Raw genomic sequence first — 14,553 nt, 5'->3', positions numbered from 1 at the left:
TTGGTGTCTCACTCAAAAGAAATAATTTAATATCAATGCTTGAATTCTATGTTATTTAAGAAAAAGTTGGGACAAGCATATTTTTTGGTAGGACAAGTAGTTTTACGATGGTAACCTGTCTGAGGGCAAGTACTGCAAAATTCTATTTGTCTACCCCTGGTTTAATGCATTTTGTGCGGGCGCATGTGCATGCACGTCCTTGCATTTACTTTTGTTAGTAGCATAATGTAGGCATTCATTATATCTATTCATATTCAAAATTTCACCCTAGTGTATTATTAAGAACTAAGAAAGTTTTAGGCATTTGAATAATCAGTAGTGCCCCTATCACACATGAACCCCTGACCCTAGGTCAACACTTTGCAATTTTTGAAAAGTCACACTTGCTTATATGACTAAACAAAGCTTTTCTGTTATTGAGATTTTCCGTTTATTTTCCAATGTAAAACTCTGATCCACTATTGAGAGCTTTCCCTGCCCTTGGGGGTTAAATGTATAATTTGAACAAATTTAATTCTACAATACCTGAGGATGTTTCATATAAATATCACTAATCATGGCTTTGCTATTCTTTAGAAGATTTTTAAAATATATTCTAATGTAAAACTTGGATCCCCCATTGTGGCCCCACCCTATTCCCAGGGGGTTATGATTTGAACAAACTAGAATCTACACTTCCCAAGGATGCTTCCACATAAATATCAGTACTTGAGAATTTTTTTTTAAAGATTTCCCTTTATATTCCTATGTAAAACTTTAATCAGCCACTGTGGCCTACCCCAACCCCAAGGGGTCATGAATTGAAGAAATTTGAATGTACACTACCTAAGGATGATTCAACATAAGTTTCATCTTTCCTGTCCCTATGGATCTTGAGAAGAAAATTTTTTGAAATTTTACCTTTACCCGGTATATTCCTATGTAAAATTTTGATTGGCCATTGTGGCTACCCAGGGGGGTCACGATTTGAACAAACTTGAATGTACACTACCTGAGGATGATTCAACATGAGTTTCATTTTTCCTGTCCCAATGGTTCTTGAGAAGATTTTTAAAGATTTTTCCTATATATTCCTATGTAAAACTTTGATGACCCATTGTGGCCACACCCTACCCTGAGTGTCATGATTTGAAGAATCTTAAATTTACACTACCTGAGGATGATTTCACATGAGTTTCATCCTTTCTGGCCCAGTGGTTCTTGAGAAGATTTTTTAAAAATGCCATTAATTTTTCCTAATTCATAATTATCTCCCCTTGGAAGAGGGTGTTGCCATTCAGCTGAACAAATTTGAATCCCCTTTACCCAAGGATACTTTGTAGCAAGGTTGGTTGAAATTGGCCCAGTGGTTCTTGAGAAGAAGATGAAAATGTGAAAAGTTTACAACAATTACTGCAACAACGACAATGACAGACAACGAACAAATTTTGATCAGAAAAGCTCACTTGAGCCTTAGGCTCAGGTGAGCTAATAAAAACAAATATTTCTGTAACATGCACTACACCATATACAAATATTGCACAAACACTTTATATTCCATATTCAACACCAATTCTAAACTGAGAGATGGTCTAGAGGGGATTTAGATATTATACATTCAGAGTTAGAAAGCTGCCTGACCTGAAGTGTTTTAGGAGCCTTGAACGGATGGGGTTCCTGCCTCCACCTAGTGGTCCACAGGCTGCCACCACATGGACGTCATAAATATCCTAAAATTCATATATTCTCAGTGTTCAGTAAAACTAGACTACGTATTTCACAAGTTAAATAAGCCCAACTTACAAACTAAGAAACACTCAAAGTCACTTCTGCAACTTTGGATATACATTTCATTGTTCTACACTAGATTTACACACATAATGATACATGTATTTATTTTCATACCTCCCATACAAGATGAGCTTTCCCAGCATGATAAAATCCACCAAGTTCCAAGAACTGCATCAGTAACTCTAGGGGTGGCTGGGCTCCATATACCTCAGCGGCCGGCATGTTCAAATCATCCACAAACACCAGCACCTTTTTCCCCCAGGGAGCCCCCAGTGTCCCTGCCCTTCTTGATGAGTTTGTGCATGATGTGAGCCTTAAGTCTAGCTGCTGTCGTCTGAGCTGAGAACTGAAACATAAAACTGATCACTCCAGCAGAACTTTTAGGTTTGGTCGTTCCCAGAAGGACGTTGATACATTTGGACTAGTCATTGTTGTCCATTTCTGTGAGTTTTGAGATACTCTCCAGTAGCGTGTTGGTCTTGTCTGAGTAGCTGAGGATCTGACCCAGCACGGTGCCACTCTTAGTGGATGTTGCACCATCTTATCCCAGTCTGCCTAACATGTGGTTAATAATGGCCGACTTGCCAACTCCAGATTCTCCTAAATAGTGGAAATGAACAGTTTTACAGAAAACAATTAAAATAAACATAAACATAGGTAATCAGAGACTACAGAGCTCACCTCAATGAATGTTGTCTTTAACCCATTTCCTTCTGCAGCCAATTCAGCTGGGCTTATCAGTAGTACGGAGGATAACAGAGCTGCTGCTGAGAATGTTAAGTCAATTAGCACCATGCTTACATTCTGCCGAATAATTAGATAACTACTGTCTAGAGACATAATAAAGTATATATTTTCTAAAAGCTCTTAAAATTCTGCATCTTACAGTATAATTTTCAGAATGAGAAGCAATATTATCCTCAATAATACTTTGAGTAAATAAAAGAAAATTTGTAAACACAATTTTTTGTTTTAAATTATTTTTATTTACATGCATTTTACTCAAATAAAGTGAATGTAAACAGCACATTTTTTTTGCATAAATTCATAAAACAAATATTTCTGCTTCAAATACAGTTCACAGAATAAAAATATCTTGAAAAATAAAAAAGTTATTACATTTCTTGAAAATGGAGTATTTCTTGACATAAACATCATTTATTTGCTTTGCTTTAAATTTACTATAGCCAAGAAAAAAATTATTTTAACAACAAATTTTAACTATAACAATCTGTTTTTAAAGTATTTATATTGTAAGATAATGAATAAAAAGAAATATCTATTTTAAAAAGTTCAAACTTCAATGTACTTACATAAAATTTATGAAAAAAAAACCAACACTAAGTCCTCAGAATTATCCATTTGAACAAACATTCCTAAGCACAATTCACTTGTTCAACATTCTCATAATATGTTTTGAGCTGCACTCTAAGTGCACTGGAACACCACACTGCTGGCACCCAAATTTTGTTACTCCTTTTCCCTGTCCCTGCGGCCCAGAAAGTGAACACTCACAACACACCTTGTTCTTTGGGAACATTTTCACAATGTCGTGGGCAGTAGCCCTGCCCCCACAGTCAACTTTTGGTGGCTCCCTTCTAGCCCTGGTGTCACCAATCAGATCTTCCACCAGTTCCTCGATAAAGTCCTGGAATCCTGGCCACCTCTCCCTCGCGGCGTGGGTGTGAATGTCCTTGGCGACAATGTATGCGTTATGGGCCGATGCCATCATCAAGTAAAAAAATATGCGGCGCCACCATTTCTTTGACCTGTGGTTTAGCTGGTAATACCCCACCATTTGATCACAGAGATCCACTCCTTTCATGTTCTTTTGATAATCAGCCAGCATGAGTGGGACTTGAACGACACGATTCTCAGCTGCTCTCCTTGAAACTTGACCACGGTGGGTTGGATCATGGAAGTTGGAAAGTACCGTCACTGGTTTAGTGTCCTGCCATACACAGTAAGTCAGGTTGTCTTTCTGGGCAACCTTGAATTCATGTTTCTGAAGACCAACTTTGCTTGGTAGTAGGTGTTTAGGAAGACCTTTTCTATTCACACGTACCGTTCCACAAGCCATGATTCCCCTGATGTGAAGGTCGTTCAGAAGTTCCGGACTTGTGTAAAAATTGTCCATGTAGACACACAAGTTGGATCCAAAATAATGATGGCACAGGTCCATTACAACTCTATGAGTAAGTCCTTTTTCTTGGTTATTTTCTTTCCCTGTGTATACTTGAAACTTGCTCAAGTATCCGGTATCACTTTCAGCAAGTGCCCAGACTTTCACTCCCCATTTTACTGGCTTTGCGGGTAGGTATTGCCGAAACGATAATCTGCCCTTAAATTTGATCATACTTTCATCTACCGTCGCATTCCCATAGGGCACATACATTTCTTCAAATTTTTTATTTAGGAAGTCCAATAAATAACGGATCTTCCACAATTTGTCGGGTGTGTCTGGCTGAATTTCGTTATTCTGGACATGGAGGTATCTCCAGATCAAAAAAAATCTGTCCCTGGACATCACTCTGTTGAAATTTGTTACAAACATCCATCTGTTTTGCCTCCAGTAGTCAGCTTTGTCTGGCAATCTGAGGATGCCCATAGCAAAACATAGGGCTAAAAACGCCTTGATGTCTGACTTGTCAACGGGCGTCCATTTTGGAGCAAACGGAGGGGGTGGGGTTTTCTTTTCGCTCTTGTTGTGCATAATTGTTCGTTTCTTGAACTAACCTGTCTAGAAGTTCGTTAGTCCAAAATAACTCGAAGTACTGGCCGGCTGACGCCTCTTCCGGATGTTCAACTGTTGCGCCACCGATTTTTCTGAAGACATTTCCAATACGTGGATGAAAATTTTCAGACGTCCACTCGCTCTGAAAGCCTAAAAAATCGGCTTCGTCATTGCTGTCCTCCTGAAAAATGTTGTGTATCCAATCATCAACATCTCCACGAATGATCTCTCTTTCTACATCTGCAATATTCTCCTCTTGTTCCTCATAATCTCCCTCAATATCACTACCATCGCTCAGTCCTTCTTCTCTGTCCGCCATTTTGAAACTACGATCGCGTCAGTGACTCGGATTTCCTTCCCCTTGTAAAATGAAAGTTTTAACCAAAATTTCCCCCAAAAAAGAGGTATCTAGTTTCATTTTTAATGCGCATGAGCAAGGGAAATTCCCACTGTCTAAATCATGCAAACGTTTTATTCATACGGGGCTTTTACATAGTAATTCAAGGGCCTCTAAGACGCTTGTATGAAAACAACGACTGTAGTGGTACGCCGAAGATAGCACACATGACGATAACAGTCGTACCACGAAGGAAATGGGTTAAGTAAGGCTAAGTCACACAATTAACCAACAAAAAGTGTACATTCCAAAATTGAAAATATTTAAGCAATTTTAATCCGATACTTTGAAAAAATCTATATAAAAAATTTAAACTAGTTCCTCATCATGAAAATGTCACTAAGATCCAGCATCGGACGCAAATTTGAGTTTTCATCCCTTAATGCATCATTTGTGCAAGTTTGTTTTATACAATATTATACATGTATAAGCATTATAGATTTTTGGTAATAGACCTGCACCAATAACTTTTACTTGGCCCATTATCTGAAAAATGTATGTCGAATTCAGCATCCGAAGCAAGTCCATTAGTGTGCATCCTAAGATGTTTCATCCATGCAAGTTTGCTCATAATAGGGCTCATAGTTAATTGGAAATGAAACCTGCACCAAAAACTTTAACCTATTCAATCAACCGGAAAATGTAGGTCAAATTCAGCATCCGAAGCAAGCCTGGTAGTATGCATCCTTAGATGTATCATCCATGCACGTTTGGGCAACATAGGGCTTATAGTTACTTGGAAATGAAACCTGCACCAAAAACTTTTTTTTTTTTTTTTTTTTTTTTTTCCCAATTATTTATTCAATAACATACAATATAACAGAGAGGTAAAACTTCCGCAGAAGCCCTCTGATAATACCTCACCAGGGGTGCCAGGAGCTCCCTGGATCGATATAGTATTATGTAATATATCTCCAAAATTTGAACAGAATTTTTTCACATTATGATAATATAAAATTATTGACACTTCATTTTCATACATATCTCAAAGCAAATTAGCACCATTTTTACATATGATAACAAAGTATACGTTTAACACCATTATACTAATATATGATTATTGACGCTTCATTTTCATACATATACATAAATATCTCAAAGCAAATTAGCACCATTTTTATATATAATAACAAGGTATGCATTTAACACCAATAGAAATATGACCCTTGTTGCAGTGGAGATTGTGTGGAAAAAAAAGAAAGAAGTCTATATCAATCTCACTGTAACTAGTATTTAGGGCCAGGTCACCCTCAAATACGGGTCTTTTTGTGTTTTACAACCTATAAACAAGATCAATATGTAGAGTTTTGTGATAATAAAATTAGATTATAATAATACATCAGAATGAATGAATTTTACAAAGACATGAATATTTTTCCTCACATACATAGTTTGAATCTGGCATTACATTTTCATTTGATGATCTATTAATTTATTCATTTTGAACATATTTTAAACATAATGTTTCCAGTTACATGAAAAATAACATAGCAAAAAAGGAATAAATAAATAAAAAAAAAATAGTGTGCCGTATAGTGGACTTCTATGTGTGAATACATGTATATATAGTTTATCACGGCAGCAGATAATACCGAGAGAAAAAAAAACAAAAACCTAGTGTGCCATATAGTTAATTAATGAATGTGAATACATGTATGTATAATTTATCACGGCAGCAGATAATGCCAATAACCCTATAACTGCATGGTATTAGAATCCCAAGGAATTTTGAAACATATGATTTATTTTCTCTTTGAATTTTGTCAAATCCTGTGATTGTAATAGTAAAAAATTCGATTTCATTTCATTTTTGAATGCATTTTTAATACTGTAGTCAGTTATTTTTAAATTATCATATTTAATTTTATTTCTTGTTTTCCATATGACCCATTTATAAATACATATTAAAATGTTAATAACGGTTCTTTGGGTTTTCGGTTCCTTCAAGTATCCTAATATTATTGTTTGTTGGTCAATTTGTAAAGTTCCATTTAGTTGTAGTACATTTTCAATTATATCTTCTAGTAACTTGAGTGTTGTTTTCACTTTTGCGCAATGGAAAAAGAGGTGTTGTTGATTTTCTTTATGATTTTTACACAAGTTGCATAAACCATTGGATAGTCCGATTTTACATAATTTATCTTCAGTATACAATATGTTATGCACGCATTTCCATTGGAATTCTTGAATTTTATTTTTAACTTTCAATTTTGAAATACTGTTCCAAACTAGGTCCCACTGTATGTTATTTTGATAAATATTTTCCCATTTTTCTTGACATTTTGGAATTATTGTCTTGTTCAATATTTTTTCTATGTTCTTTAACTTGATATCTTCAAAGGTTACCACTTTATTACTATCTCTTTTTATGAGTAAATTATTATTCAGTTTATATGAGAGTTTTATTTCGCTATTAAATACTGAGTTGTTATTTTTCAATATTGGATAAAACTGTTTAGGAATGGCTGATTTTATTTTACTATATTCAAATATCCAACATCTTTTGTCTAATAATTCATTAAAAATGGTGTCATTATATTTAAAACAATTTTCCACATCATTCCAAATGTCTTTAATTTTTAATAAACCACTTTTAATAAATGATTCCACATATAGGCTTTTCCCTTGGAATTGTATAAGTTTATTACCAAAAAGTGATAAGTTAAGTATTTCCTCTCGATTCTCTGGCTCAAATTTTGACTGAAATTCGCTATATGCGATGATTGCTTTTTTATAAAAAATAGACATTTTATTTAAGAAAATTGGAGATAAATCTGAACAAGAGCATAAGAAATATTCCTGACTTGAATGCATATCTTTACTCCGTAACCAGTATTTACCAATAGCATTCCATGTTTCTAACTTTGAATGCATGATTTTATAAATTGTTTTTATTTGTTTACTTTTTATAAAATTAAAGATATTTGTCATATTCATCCCTCCTTCATTCTTGCTTAAGCAGCACACATTTTCTGTCAATTTTATTCAATTTATTATCCCAAATAAAAGACCAGACAATATCGTTTAATTGTTTTGCATATGTATCCGGTAATCGCCTCATTACGATTTCATAGCCAATAACTGGAATTATTAAATTTTTTATTATCAAGGTTTTCCCTTTGAATGTAAGGTGTAGTTTTCCAGACATGCAAGCTGTTCATTATTTTTTCTATTTTTTCCAACCAAATTGCATTAGTATCAATACCATATCCATGATATACCCCCAAAGTTTTTATATTAGTTTTTATCCACTGTATCTTTTTAAATTTTGGTGTTTTACCTTTTGATTTGCCAATAAACAGGCCCTTTGTTTTTGAGAAATTGATTTTTGCCCCTGAGGCTTTTTCATATATTTCTAACACATTGAAGGAATTTATTATAGATTCTTCGTCCTTATTAAATAGCTGAGTATCGTCTGCGAACATATTTATTTTACATTCTATGTGTTGTTCTTCATAAGGAATTAAAATGCCCTTTATTTGCGGATTTTGCCTAATTGCGCAGGCCATAGGCTCTATTTGAAGAACATAAAGTAATGGAGCTATAGGGCAACCTTGTCTTGCTGATCTTGATATTGGAAAATATTTAGATACAAATCCATTAGTTTTAATGCATGTTTTTGATTTAATAAGTAGCATTTTTATCCAATCGCAATATTTTTCACCAAAGTTAAATCTTTTTAATGTTGCTGCTATCCAGCCCCATTCAATTCTATCGAACGCTTTTTGTTGATCTAGAAATATAATTGCTCCTTCTAAATCTTCATTATCAGCATAATCAATAATATCTTGAATCAGTCTATTTGCATCACTTATGTTTCTGCCTTTAACAAATCCTTTTTGGTCTGGATGAATTAATTTTGGTAGTACTTTTTTTAATCTCTCGGCGAGTATTTTAGCAATAATTTTATAATCATTGTTAAGCATTGTTAATGGTCTCCAGTTTTTTATATCTTCTCTTTCATTCCCTTTATGTATTAATGAAATTACTCCTTTTGTTTGTGAGTCACAAAGTGTGGCCCTATGAAATATGTGTTTTAGAACTTTTGAAAATTCATTTTTAATTACATCCCAGTATATCTGATAAAAAGTTGATAAAATCCCATCTTCACCGGGAGATTTATTTGGCTTTAATGACATCACTGCTTGATATATTTCTTTATCGTTTATATCACTATCAAGCATGTTTACATCATAATCGTCTAATTTACATTGCACTTCCGCTAATAATAATTCCCCACTTTCACTATCCCATCCTTCCGTATTAAATAATTTGTAATAAAAATTAATTTGCTCTTCGATGATTGAATCAATGTCAGTTTTATAGGTACCGTTTTCTGTTTTTATTCTATTCCATAATTTTTTCTCTCCATTACTCTTTTCTAATTGAAAGAAATATTTCGAAGGAGCTTCTCCTTCTTTGAACCATCTACATTTTAATCGTATTATTGCCGCTTCTGTCTTATCTATATAAATTTCCTTTATTTTTTGCCTCAAGGTCATTTTGATACTCTTTATTAGTTGTAGGTTTGTTTTTAATCTCTTCTAATTCTTTTTCTAATTTCTCAAGTTTTTGTTTATTAACGTTTAATTTTTTTGACATCTCAATACACAATGTTTTTATCTTATATTTAGTTAAGTCCCACCAGTATAGAATATCCTAACAATTATCTAAGCTTTTCTTGTAATTATCCCAATATTTATTTTTTCAATTTTTGCAGATTTTTTTATTGACCTGGTCAATAAGTGTAATTTTATCTAAAATACCTGAATAAAAGTCATAGGAAAGGTTCAATTATCTCTTCGTACTTCACATCACCACCAATCTTTTTCAACCAATGACCTTTGTTTAAAACATATACGCATGTATTACAGGAATTAATATCTTTTCAGCTGTCAAAATCATGCGGACTTTTCCTTGATTTAAAATGAAAGTAGAATGGTAGATAAATACCGATCCCGATCAGAATTAAGACAAAGATAAACAGAAATAAAAAAAATCGAGGCGGGGGTATAAAATCGAGGCGGGCGGGGATGAGAATCTAGGAAAATTTTAATATGTCCTAACCTAGGACACTGACGCCAACACCGAGGGTATTACATAAGCTCCCCAACTTCGTTGAGGTGAGCTAAAAATACATCTGTAAATTTTATGCTTTGGACTAAAAAAAAAATACTTTAAACTGAAAGCTATTGTATAAATTTGATAAAGACATATTACTGTACCTAATCTCATGACTTTCATTCTAAAAGAGATTAAATAAAACTTAATTCTATATGTGCAATCACCTGTAGGCAGCACAGGATGTTTGTGCAGCAGCAGAAGTCTAGACAGGAAGGAGAATTGAAAATCTTTGACTTCTTTTATTTATAAAAAAAAGAGAGCCCTGAAACACATACGAGGGTCATTCAAAAAATATGTAGACAGTGTCCTCCATCATCATATTATTCTTACAAAATTTTAGATCAACACATTTTTATATGTAAAAACATTTATCTTATCAGTGTGTAAAGTTTCATTTCATTTGATAAAATGGAACTCGTGTTAGACAATTTTAAAAGTAACATTTTTTGTCACCATGGAGCAAGGTTAACAACACTGTGACGTCAAAAACAACATCGAGAAATTTTCTTAAAATTACTCTGCCTTTTCATTTCATCCACGTTTTGTTGCTGCTTCTGAATTCATGAATCTATAGCCATTTACACCTAGTTCGCTAACAATAGTTTGAGTACCTTAAGTTAAATTGTCAATGTTTTCAAAGCTTAATAGCGTAACTCATGTTTGCACAGCTTCCGCAAAAGTGAATCGCACATCACATTTGATGACGTTACTAACTCTTTGAAAGATATTTTTTATAATATAATATGTTTTTTCGCAGACCGTTCATGGTCCGATTTCAAGACTCTAACACTCAAAAAATAGTCATCCAAAATAAAATGCATATATTTTCTCATGAACTACATTTTGTATCACGATATTTTTGTTAATCATAATACCGCTGTCAAAGAATATAGTGCACACTGTTTTGTTTTAAAAATGACAGTTGAACGGCGTAAATGTATGGCAAGTCATCAGTAAAATAATGTAAATATAAGAAATGAATTTAATTTTTTGAAGATTCATGAGGTATATGAACTACAACGCTTCAAAAAAAGTCATGAAATATGCCCATTATAAACAAATGCATAGCACATTTTGTATCTATTTCCTGGTTCACCAAGCATTCTCAGAGTTCATTTTAAAGGTTTCCCGAATGGAAAACAAAATTTTATCGGTACTCGCTGCTCCGTGACGTCCTTCGACGTCATCGTTTTTTTGCTTTTTTTTATGAAGTCTTTCTGCCTTTAAAGATTGAAATCTTTTAAACGAAGCGATGAATTACATTAAATTTTAGCATCTAAAGTAATTGAACACTTCTAAATTTAAACATTTCAAATTTATTTCATTTAAGAGCCATTTATTAGAGGTATGACTCCCAACATTATCAAGTGTATAATTAGAAAATAGGTCAATTTAGACCCTGCTCCGTGACCCCATTTTTCTGTCTTAAATCTTTGATAATTTTGATAATTTTCAAGATATTTTTACAATTTTTTGTCTCAAATTATTTGGATTTATTGTTAAAATATGTGTACTAAATTTGATAATAATATGACGTTAAATAAAACTAGATATCATTGAGATGGTGCCATCTCAAAGGGCCCCGCTTTCAACAATGAACATGAAAATGTAAGGTTGTTTAAAAGGGTTTATTTTGAAGAGGAACATTTGTGTAATACAGTTAGAGTAATTTAGTACGACTTCACAGATATTGCTAGGTACAGATATATATCGAAGTTATCTTGTATCCCCAGTTATATAAATTTACTGGAATTAAAGAGAAAAAATTATGCGCCAAACAAAGATTTTTAAACAGAGAGGCTAATTCTGACCATGCCCTTGAAACTTTGACCAATCTCACTGCACATCCATTGACCAGTGGAACTCTGTGAGTGAAGTAATATCGAAATTGGGCCAAGGAGAGAGAAGATATGCTCCTGACAAGGATAGTTCATAAAATTCTGCTATGACCTCGACCTTTGACCTAGAAACATGGTTCAAGGTCACTGCACACCAGCTACCCAAAGGCACTCTGTGAGTGAAGTATGAGACAGATGGGGCTAAGGAGAGAGAAAAAATGCTCAAGACAAAGATTTTTCAGAAAATTCTGCTATGGCCCTGACCTTTGACCTAGAAACATGGTTCAAGGTCACTGCACACCAGTTACCCAAAGGCACTCTGTGGGTGAAGTATGAGCAAGATTGGGCCAAGAAGAGAGAAGATATGCTCCGGACAAGGGTTTTTCATAAAATTCTGCTATGACCTTGACCTTTGACCTAGAAACCTGGTTCAAGGTCACTGCACACCGGTTACCCAAAGGCACTCTGTGGGTGAAGTATGAGCCAGATTGGACCAAGGAGAGAGAAGATATGCTCCGGACAAGAGATCTCGAACGACGGACGGACGGCCTGACGGACGGACAAACTGATCACTATAGGGCGCCTGCCAAGCGGGGCCCTAATAATACTCACAAGAGATGTTTGCAAAACACTTATGCCCCCCTCCCCCACAAATTGGAATTTTTCTACATCCAAAAGGGCATAACTCTGTCAAAAATGATGTAATCATACCCAAAACATAGCTTGACCAAGATATTCATCTGACTAATCTGTATACTAAATTCCATTTCAATATGTGCAACCTATCCAAAGAAAATGAATGAAAACTGCAAAAATATGGAATTTTTCTAAGTCCAAGGGGCATAACTCTGTCAATTATGGTGCGGTCGTACCCAAAACAGAGCTTGACCAAGATATTCATCTGACTAATCTGTATACATACTAAATTACATTTCAATATGTGCAACCTCTCCAAAGAAAATGAATGGAAACTGCAAATAATTGGAATTTTTCTTAGTCCAAGGGGCATAACTCTGTCAATTATGGTGCGGTCGTACCCAAAACAGAACTTGACCTAGATATTCATCTGACTAATCTGTATACTAAATTCCATTTCAATATGTGCAACCTCTCTAAAGAAAATGAGCGGAAACTGCAAATGATTGGAATTTTTCTAAGTCCAAGAGGCATATCTCTGTCAATTATGGTGCGATCGTATCCAAAACAGAACTTGACCTAGATATTCATGTGATATACCTGTATACCAAATTTCATTTTAGTATGTGCACCAGTTATGAAAAAAATTAACGGAAACTAAATGGACCGACAGACAGACAGGGAAAGCAATATGCCCTCCCTTCTTCGAAGGGGGGCATAAAAAGTTATGACAAAAGTCTACGAACTTTTTGAATGACCCTCGTATTCATTTTTGAAATGAAATATATTGCTTACCAAGTGGTGGTTCCACTTCAAATAACTCATGCATGAAGTTATCACACTCATTACAGATATTGGCATCCCTCTCCCCCTTGTCCTGGCCCCGCCTGATCATGTCGTAATCATCAGCATCCTCCTGGAGCTTGAACATACCTCCAATACTCCAGATGAAAGAAAATGCAAACAGCTTCCCCAGCATGTCCAGGAGCTGATTGGGGTTCTTCTGTAGGTAGTATACCTTCTCACTTTGGAGGCTACAGAAGACAAAGCAAAAAAGGTCAAAATCAGGGAATAGTCACATAGATTCTTTAAGATTTTTTTTCATCTGATATATGTTGATACCAAGGGCCATGAAGTTCACAGTTATTGAAGAGACACTCTTGGTCATCATAACTATGTTCTTACAGACCCTAAACCGTGCTACTACACCTCAGAAACGAACCGTACCGTTCCATACACAAAGCGTACCGTACCATCCACAAAGCGTACCGTTCCGTGCTCAAAGCGTACTGTACCGTTCACAAAGCGTACCGTTCCGTGCAAGAAACGAACCGTACTGTTCTTTGGTTAATTATGCAAACCACGCCCCCAATTATTTTTGAACTGTTCAATGACCAAATAAGTCATTTTGGCTTATTTTTCGCAAAAGCACCTGTGAAAGGAGGAGGGAGTTGTGTCTGGCTGTTCGAAACACCATTATCAAGTATCACGCATCTGGGCTTTCAACTGTGAAAATAAAGGAAATTACTCGAAATAAACAACTTCAAAACAACAAGACAGAGTTTGAGACGCTTCCTTATATGCTATAAAGTAGATCAACTCATTGTGTTTGTAATCAAAGGTACAGTACAGACCACGGGTTTTTCCCGCAAAACACGTGGCACCGTGAACCTCGAACTCGATGTCGGCATCCTTGATGTCAGCGATCGTGGACACCATGTAACAAGGTGTATCACTGTAGTGCCCCGGAATTATTCTTTCCGGATTTGTTGGTTTTTACTTTATTTTTATTGTAAACCGGAAACGATCTAAGGCATCAGTGCCAACCTCGTGGGTTCCAGAACCTAGCTTATTTACTGCATTTAAAGCCCCCTATGAAGTAAGTTTTGTGATTTTTCATTTACTATTATGTGTAGGCAATGCATAATATTCATTATCTAGTCATATGTAATTTTTTTAATGTCATATTGAGTCGAGGCGCACTTGGTGCGTTTTTTACCTGTCTTTGTTTTAATCGTTAAAATTGATTGCAACAGTTGATTGATTATTCCATT

General features: G+C 34.9%; 1 long non-coding RNA gene across 2 annotated transcripts; it reads right to left on the bottom strand.

Annotated features, from left to right (window-relative positions):
- Positions 1-515: 515 nt before the first annotated feature.
- On the bottom strand, positions 516-14,153 carry LOC134280480 (uncharacterized). 2 transcript variants are annotated; one of them, XR_009994911.1, is made up of 3 exons: positions 13,295-14,153; positions 1,885-2,370; positions 516-1,709 (listed from the first exon to the last, which is right to left on the bottom strand). It is a non-coding gene; the product is annotated as an uncharacterized LOC134280480 (long non-coding RNA). The 2 variants fall into 2 exon arrangements; XR_009994912.1 differs by lacking the exon at positions 13,295-14,153 and adding an exon at positions 10,190-10,249.
- Positions 14,154-14,553: the final 400 nt, after the last annotated feature.

This window comes from Saccostrea cucullata, unplaced genomic scaffold (assembly GCF_032062105.1).
Source record: "Saccostrea cucullata isolate Sc308-1 unplaced genomic scaffold, CSIRO_AGI_Scuc_v1 ctg11441, whole genome shotgun sequence".
In the NCBI taxonomy this organism is placed as follows: Eukaryota; Metazoa; Mollusca; class Bivalvia; order Ostreida; family Ostreidae; genus Saccostrea; species Saccostrea cuccullata.
Note: the sequence above shows the minus strand (reverse complement) of the source record. Positions and strands in the feature narration are given on the sequence as shown.